The sequence below is a fragment of the Monodelphis domestica genome, chromosome 7 (genome assembly GCF_027887165.1).
Source record: "Monodelphis domestica isolate mMonDom1 chromosome 7, mMonDom1.pri, whole genome shotgun sequence".
In the NCBI taxonomy this organism is placed as follows: Eukaryota; Metazoa; Chordata; class Mammalia; order Didelphimorphia; family Didelphidae; genus Monodelphis; species Monodelphis domestica.
This window is the reverse complement of record NC_077233.1, coordinates 48029035-48038373: the sequence shown is the minus strand read 5'-3', so window position 1 is coordinate 48038373 and position 9339 is coordinate 48029035. Positions and strand designations below refer to the sequence as shown.

The 9339-nt window shown below is 34.4% G+C and overlaps 1 pseudogene; it reads right to left on the bottom strand.

Moving 5' to 3' along the window:
- Positions 1–218: 218 nt before the first annotated feature.
- On the bottom strand, positions 219–571 carry LOC100013519 (40S ribosomal protein S15a-like; annotated as a pseudogene).
- Between the last annotated feature and the right edge of the window lie 8768 nt (positions 572–9339).

Below are 9339 nucleotides of genomic sequence, written 5' to 3'. Positions count from 1 at the left end.
CTTTTTTTTTTGCTCTGAGAGATTCATTCACATGCATACAGATACATTCAAGTATTTGTATATGACTGATATATATATGTACATAAATATATATACATATGTATGTATATATAACTGTGCCAGTGAGTGGATATATTCAATTTTTTTTCACAGTCCATTGGAGCATTTAATATACGTATGTTTCACACCCTTAGGAAAAGAATTCCTCCTTTGCTTTTTCATTTTGCTTCATCATGGTCCCTGATCATAGCAGAAATTGTAAGCACATGTACCCAAACTGACAAGGTGGTAGCAGGTTATTCTGCCACTCTTCCAGATCTTTCTGCTGAACATCAGATCCGAGGCTGATTACACCGTACTTGTTTCATCTGTCTGTGAAATTCACAACAATTTTTCCTGCTCTGTAATCATCAATGATCTCAATTTTACCATTATAATTGTGCTTCATGATCACACTTAAGAACCATACAATTACTTCAGAGTATGGTATGATGGGAACCTGGCTTGTTCCTTGCTTCTCAATATTGCTGATGCCTTGAAGAGCTTCTGTCAGGACATACATATGCACCATGGTGGCAGCACTGCAAGATGGCAGAAAGAGCCTTTTATATGCTTTTTTAAATTCAGTCATTTATTTGTACTATAAGAAAAACATTAGGTTTACATTCTACAAAACAGTATTTTAGGATTTTAAATTATAAAAATATATAGTCAATAGGTTAAAAACGCAAATGCTTCCTCAGAACACTAACCCTTGACTCCTAAAATAGGTTGGTTTTCCTTGTACCAGGATATGAACAATATAACTTTCACAGTTCTGAGGTTTTATCATACTTTTCAGGCAATTACATCAAGATATGTGTGAAGCAACAGGGGTGTGTGTATATTACACACTTAGTTTCATAGTTTCATGCTATTGTACTTTTGTTAGCTCTTAATTAAAATATGCAAAAAGAATAACTTTTTAATTGAATAGTAGGGCATCAGTTTCATAAATATCCATCTCAAGATCATGGGATTGTAAAGCTGTGAGGGACCAGAAGAATCATCTGGTCCAATACTATAATTTTATAGATTGGAAAACTGAGGGTCTTAGACCACTAGAGAAGATTACTCAGCTAAATTAGTTTCAAAAGCAGCACTAGGACTCAGATTCCCTGGAACTCATCTAGTGGTTTTGGAATATACCTTGTGGACCAATTTTTAGAATTTGAGAAGAAAAAATATGTGTATGTAGATGCATATATAAATATGCATACATATGTGTATGTGTTTGTGTATATATACAAATGCATTCATATATATTTATATGTTAGGGTTTGAAGAATTACTATTTAACATTTCATTTTATAACCATACATTTGAAAATATCACAAAAGTTCTGGGAGGAAATTTATAATGAAATAGGTAATTTGAAAATTTGCATAAAATAAAGTCATCATGGACTTCATTCCATTAACATAAAGTCATACATTTAAGTCATATGCATTATATAAGGCACTCCCAAGAAATACCTTTCAAATAATTTTCTTCATTTACTCAATTAAAATAGCATGAAAAACCTCATACTGATGTGGGTACTAAAGAGTTAGGATATAATCAAATGTCATTTAAAAAGCTTTTTAAATCATTCGAAGATTTACAAAATTGCAAAGGCTGAATAACATAACAACCCTCCATATTTAATAAAAACTGATGTATTCAGTCTTAATATTACAGTGAATAAATAAAACATTCCATTCCCCCTGAGGTACAGAGTGATCTGAGATATTCACGACGGCTTAATAAGGTTCTTTAAAGACAAGGGTGACCATTCTGGTGAGGGTGAGTGCTAGATTTGTGAATGTAGAAGTACACTGAATAAATACGAGCTTTTTAAAAAAAGAAGGTGGAAATTTGTTTTAATTTTTGCATGCCTTGAATGCCAGGAATTGAAGTGTCTCCAATGAAAACAGGCTCACATTTGCCCTACATCATCCAAGTAGTCACTTTCTGATCTCCAAATTCCAACGGAATTATTTATATCTTAAATTTATGAAATATTCATTGAAAATTATCCAAACTATGGAATTTTTACTAAGGAGAAACTTTACTTTTATTTTGGGTGGGATTTCGTGAGGGAAGGGAATTCAGGGGTCAATCTTTATATCTTCAATATGAAAAACAGTGGTAGTTTATTTTTAAAACAAAATGATTATGCTAACATACCATTATTCCCTTTTTACATCTAAAGAAGTTCTTTTCAGTCATTTTTAGTTCTGTTATAATTTGTTCCAGACTTGATCATTTCCTCTGAATTTCTCCAAAGATCACAATCCCATTAATATCATAGACTGATGTCCAGTGGCCAGAACAATTGCAGGACTAGCTTGTGAGTCATCATTACAATGTCTATTAACATCTTTCTTTTCCAAAGCTTATTTTTGGCGTGTCCCAGCTTTTTTTCCAAAGCTCCCACATTCCATTTTCGTGCATTTTTCTCATTTCCCTCAAAGCCTTAACAGGGCTGGAATTTCCTTAATCCATTTGTTCATTCCTTTTTAATCTACCAATATGATATTCATTGGAGTGCTGGGACTCAGGGGAGTAAGGTGTATGCTGCTCTAGTTACTTGATCTTATTGGAGTGGCAGATGGCCCTCTTCTTGGGAATTATCTCATCCACAGATATTTTGCATCATTTGAGGCGATTGCCACCCAACTCGTGATAGTTTATCCATTTCAACTCTTTCCCATTCCCTCTCATATTCTACAGAGATTGGCTAAACATTTTCATTCTTTGAATTCAGTTCTATTTTTTTAAACCACTGCCACCATTTCTGCAGAAATGGAAATAGATGAAACATAGGACCAAAAACAAGGTTGAATTTTATCTTTGTTTCTTACTTTCATGAGTTACTATGGACAAAAAAGAGAATCAGTTCATTAGTGATGTTTTTTATCATGTTTTGCTTGCTTTGCTTTCAGAAAGCAGACACGATATGCTGCTAGATTTCTACAAAGTCTTTTAAACATGACTAATTAGGCAATAACTTGTGATTATCTAGAATTATCTTCAAGAAGCCAGGGATGCTATGATGCAGGGTTTGTGGAAAACTTGGTAGGCATCAGTAGCCAATGTCAAAATGTGTCTGCTCTTGGTACAAGCCACTTATCCAGATGTTCTTTGCTTATGCCTGTCAAAACAAAGTTAAAAGGACTCAGGCAGACTTTAATGGTATGAAAAGTGAAGCTCCATCTTCTGCTTTATCACATACTTTCTTAAAGTAAAATGATTCATTACATCATATTTTTAAAATGCTATATATAAAGTGACTAAAATAATAACTTTATTATTTAATGATCAAAGAATGACCTATTAAAAATATCTAAATGTGTGTATCTCAGAACATTTAGCTAATTTCAATAATTAACGAATATCACATTTTTCTTTTTTTACGATTATATTTTTAATTAATGTCTGTTTCTTTCTTTTTTAACTACTTCTCTGCCCCTTATTTGAGAAATAAAACATTAACAAATCCCTCAAAATGAACAGCAAAGGAAGTAATTCAAATCCCCACATCAGCCACGTTAAAAAATAAATGCATCATTTTATATCTTGAGTCTATCATTCTTCTCTCAGGAGCTAGGTATCATGCTTCATCATTTATCCTCTGCAATTATAGTTGATCTTTACATTGGTAGTAGTTCTGTAATGTGTAGAAATGTGAGGGGTTTTATAAAAAATTGGATTGGGACAAAAATCCACTATTCGATAAGAACTGCTGGGAAAATTGGAAGACAGTGTGGGAGAGATTAGGAATTGATCAACACCTCACACCCTACACCAAGATAAATTCAAAATGGGTGAATGGGTGAATGGGTAACATGTATGTTCTGGTTTCTGTACTTATGATAAAAATTGTTCCCCATACCTAGAAAGTCCTCTTTTTATACCTAATCACACAATTCTTAAAAGCACAGTACTATATACAAGATAGAGGTTTGTGCATTTGCTGGATTGAATTAGCATAATCTATTTATTTTAGTACACTCAACTCTAAATTATAAACCTTAGTTTAAATCCTGGTGCTTATTATCATATGTCCTTAGCCATATCATTTAATGTATGAGAGGTTCATTGGAAAAATGAAGTCTGTGATCCCTTTTACCATTAAGAATTTGTGAATTTTATTGGCTTAATGCTAGGGTTACTTTCTCCAAGTAATCATTCTTTGTACTCTCAACTGAAAGCTCCCTCATCACTTGGTATGATGGCACTTTATAATCCTCTTATGTGCTTTTAATTTCCTAATTTCTGCTATATCATCCTTCATATATTTCCCAGTTTTTTTCCCTATTTTATCACAAACTCAATTGAGATTCAGGGGCTATATTTTATTTCTATGTCACCCTCTATGGATAATAAAGTTGCCCATAGAAAGAGCTCAATAAACATTTGTTAAATGAATATTTTAACTTATCTTTTTTGTCCTTTTATGTCTGACATTTTTATAGCTTACATTTTTTCAGAACCCCAATTTCCAAATTAATTTAAATAATAGAGAAAACTCTGAGTGATACAGAAATAATTTTATTGAACTTTGAAAAATAATCAGCTTTTTTATTAGGTATCCAAACCAATTTGACTTGATTCTGACTTTTGAGGTCATTGTTTCAAAGTTAAATTGAATTAGAACCTATATTTAGTTTATTACTCCTTGGTCAAAAAGTGAGTAGGTTCCACATAGATTTTTTAAAAAAATAAAACCCATAACTTCCATCTTGGATTGATCCCAAGGCAGAATAGTGATAAGTGTTAGATAATGGGGGTTAAGTAACTTGCCCAGGGTTACACAGCTGAGAAGTGTCTGAGGTCAGATTTGAACCTAGGACCTCCCATCTCTAAGTTTGGCTCTCAATTCCCTGAGCTACCCATCTGCCTCCTCCACATAGATTTTTAACTTTATTTTTCATTATAAATTTAACAAACAGAAAACACATGATCATTTCAGTGTAAATTCAAGAAAAGTTTCAATTAACACAAACATTTCAATATAAGAATGGTTCAATTGAAACCAACAGTGTACCAGGCTAGGCGCCAGCTATAGAAAAACAAAACCAAAAAATCATGCTCTGTTCTCAATAAGCTTCCATTCTATATATCAACTTGTTATTTGAACATTTTTAGAGAGCCAGAGCAACAACACTTCTTTACTATTATGCTCAGAACTTTGTTCATTTAATCCTCTATTTCTCTGCAGATATTAATTCAATATTTTCACCTATTGTCTCCCCATAGAGCCATAGAAAGACAAATTTAGATTGTAAAATATTTCATATAATCTGACTCCTGCATTCTACAAAGGTGAAACATTGACCTTAAGATATCTTGTCTAAATTTCAACATGTTACAAATGAGGAAGCTGGGATTTGAACACAAATTCTCTGCTTCTAAATAGAGCATTTTTTCTGCAGAATCAGTCTGTCCCTTCCTAATTCTGTTCTCTGAGAACAGTTAATGGGGGGAGTCAATGCAGAGGGGCCCTGGGGTTGCCAGGGGAAAACTGCTCAAGTGGATAATCCATCTCCAAGTACGTGAGAATGGACAGCATTTGCCAAAAGTAGGGTGGTAGAGGAGAGGCACAGAACTTGCATGAGTACAGGACAGTTTCCAATCCTTTAGCTTCCACAAGGCTCCACAGATATCGAAGAGATGGACATGCTCCTGCTTAACTGGCTCTGATTTCTCAGGTCAGAGGTGATTGCCTGAACAATTCAAGCCTCTTCCAGCTCTCCCTTACACACACTCATCTCTATCTCGGTCCATCCTCCGTGCTTCAGTACTAGAGATGCTCCCTTTCCATTATAGTAGAGGCTCCTATCTGTATGAATTACGTGATTTCTTCTCCACTTTGAGATTGATCTCTCTGCTTCGCCAGTATGTTGTAGGGTTATTGTTGATGCCTGAATAGCACTTCTCTTTAAAGAGCCCATGCTGATTCTCTGCATGAACTCTCTGACTCAAAGCACTTTATTATTGATTGGTTTGTACTATCCAGAGGTTCAGGTGGAGAGTGTTTTATAGCCCATGGTAAAAAACACATGAAATGTTTGTATGCTGGCACAAAAATAAAGAAACAGATCAACTCTGACTTATTGCAGAAGCCCATGGTTTTTATGCGTCCTGCTTTTTCTTTAAAAACACGGACTTCATTAACCATTTTTTCTCCCTTAAAGTGTCTCATTTTAATTTTTTTCATGAGAAAAATTCTTACAGGGATGAAAGAGATGGTCTCCATTCGGTGAAAGTTGTTGCTTTTGCATCAACTGATAACATTCATACAACCCAGAGGAATTGCTTGTTGGCTCTGGGAGGGGGGAGAGGGAAGGGAAAGAAAATGAATCATGTAAATATGAAAAAATATTTTAAATAAATTTTAAATTATTTTTAAAAATTTTAAAGAAAGTTGTTACTTTTATTCTCTGAAACTTTTGGTGTCTCCCTTTTGGTTGATGAGTAAAGTCCAAATTCCTTTCCTTTCCATTTGAGGCCCTCTGAATTCTAATACTTGCCTCATTTCTGACATTATTATATATTTCTTGCTGCCACATATTATGCATGATTATCAAACTATGATAATATATCTCATTCTGTTGTGTCACTCTATGATCTTACTCCTCTTGGCTCATTAGGTTCCCAGAGGGCAGAATAAGACTTTTCCCCTAAAAATTCTAGAAGCAAACATGAGGGGTTCAGGGTTTTTTTCTAATTCTTCCACTCATTTCATGTGCCCCCCATTAATTATCAAGTGATTGATATTTACTCAATATCAAGTCAATTCATGTAAAACTCAGTGGAATTGTATGTCAGCTATGGGAGAGGGTTGGGGGAGTGGAGGAAAAGAACATGAATCTTATAATCATGGGAAAATATCATAAATTAATTAATTAAATAAACTTTTCCTAATTAAAAAATATAGCAAGTCAATTGATATCAACCAAATTTAACTTGGGGATATTTACTGAGAAAATATAGTAAGTCAAGGGTTTGAGAAGATTTGAATTGAAGAACACAATTACTGCCCTCTGAAGAGAGTGGTCTCAGGCTTAAAATGTCTAATTCAAAACTTTTTCTCAAACTATGGTCATGATGATGGTTATTCTTCTTACTCAAAGAGGACCAAAATGATATAATAATATTTTGGGTAATGTATAGTGGGTTACACTGTGATTGAACAGACCAATATGAGCTCAGATGGTTCTACCACAGAGAAGACATAAATAATGTGTTTGAACATTTGGAATGGAGTTGTATTGAAATTTGCGTATCTCACACTTGTTTGGAGCTACTGTAATTCTGTTTTGCCAACTCTTCCAACCCAATCCAGCCATAGTCCCACTTTAAATCTCTACATCTCTTTTTCAAGTCCTCCAGAATCCTTCCAAGTCCTCCAGTTCACAAGTAACATATTAAGCTTCTGCTTAAAATGTTCCCTTTCTTATTGACTCCATATTTTTGTCATTCTCTGAAGCCTGGCTCCATCATGACTCAGGTTTCTTGACTACTCTTTGCAGTACTAGTTTCATCATACTTTCAATTGTACATACTGAATCATTCATCGTGGTGAATGAGGACTCCTCTTGCTGCTCATCCCCACTTTCTAGTATTTTCTTCCCCACTATCATTCCATAACTCCTCTTCCTTTTTGGCCCACTTAATCCATATTTCATATAAATCAAGAGTGTGATGGTTGTAGTTTACTGCCTAACAAGGAGTTTGTTATGAGGATCAAAAATGTATCTCTCTTCCCCAAATTCTACCCTCATAATAGAGGACTTTGATATACATGTTTACACTTTCTCAAATACTCTTACCACCCTTTGCCTTTATTTACTCATTTCCCATGACATTTCCTCTACTATAACTTATAGAAGGTAATACACATGATCATAGCATCAGCTAAAAATATTTATTACTTCCATGTTCATGAATGTTGACATTTTTTATCTGATCGTAGTTATTGTCATTCTGTCTTGACTTTGCCACAAAGTCTGTTCTTTCTCCTTAGCCAAGAACCCTGATTTCAATATAGCTCAGGTAATTCTAGGGCCATCACCTCTGCACTGGCCACAATCTTCTTTTCTCTTCTTGACAATTTGATGAACTAGTTCAATCTCACAGTGTTCTCCTCTCTACAGTATCTTATCTTATCATCTTGTTGGAGATTTTGTCCTGACTTTTGAGCAACTTAAACTTAAAGAAAATAAAAAAAAAAAAACATGTTGACAGAATCTGTCAAAAAACATGATGTTACACAATCTCCACTGGGCCCTCACTGAGGCAAGCAATTATTTTACACCTCCCTGAATGAATTACACTCCCACTCACAACAGTTTCTCTTCTAAACCTTTTTATTCCTTTGCATGCTTTTCACAATGCCTCAGAATTCACTGAAAAAGAGACACCATTTACCAAGAGTTCTGCTTTCTTACCTCTTCCTAATTTCACATTACTAAGATACTTTCTGCTGTTCTTTTTTTACCTCAAATTAGTAATCTGCCATTACATAGACAAATGATACTATTCATTCCCATCATCTCTAAAATATCCCCACTTTGTCATTACTAATCTCTGCTGCTGCTTCCATACAGTTTATAAACATTATATTTCCTTCATCTTCAAAAAAAAGCCAAAATAAAAACACCTCACTTCATCTATCCATCCTTCCTATTTATCTTCTATCTATCCTCCATTTTATAGCTAAGCTCCTTGAGAAGCCTATCTGCAATCAATGGCTCCACTCCCTCTATTCCCATTCTTTTCTTATCTTTCTGTAGTTTGGTTTTTAACACCAACTCCATCATTCAACTATTTTCCCCCTCCAAACACCAATGTTCCCTTAATTGCAAAATGTAATAGTCTTTCCTCAATCTTCATTCTTCTTGATCTCCCTACAACTTCTCCATCACTCTTCTCCTTGGCATCCTTTTCTCTTCATGTTTTTGTGACATTTCACCCACCTGGTTCTCCTTCTACATGTCAGATCTGTTCTAAGTGTCCTTCAGTGGTTCTTTAGACCATGTTGGCAATATGTGGGTGTCCCTGAAAGTTCTTCTCTTGTCCCTATTCTCTCTCTTGATTCTATTTTAATTGGTGATCTTGCCTCCCATAGTATCAGCTAACACCTTTATGCAAGTTATTTTTTCAAATCCATATAGCCATCCCTGACATTGCTACTATCCTCCAGTATAAACTTTGAAGTAGATTTATCATAAAAATCTTACAAAGATTTCATTTGCCTTCCCCCAAGGTCTTCCTTCCAACTTAACTTCTTTATTACTGTCCTTAATCTTA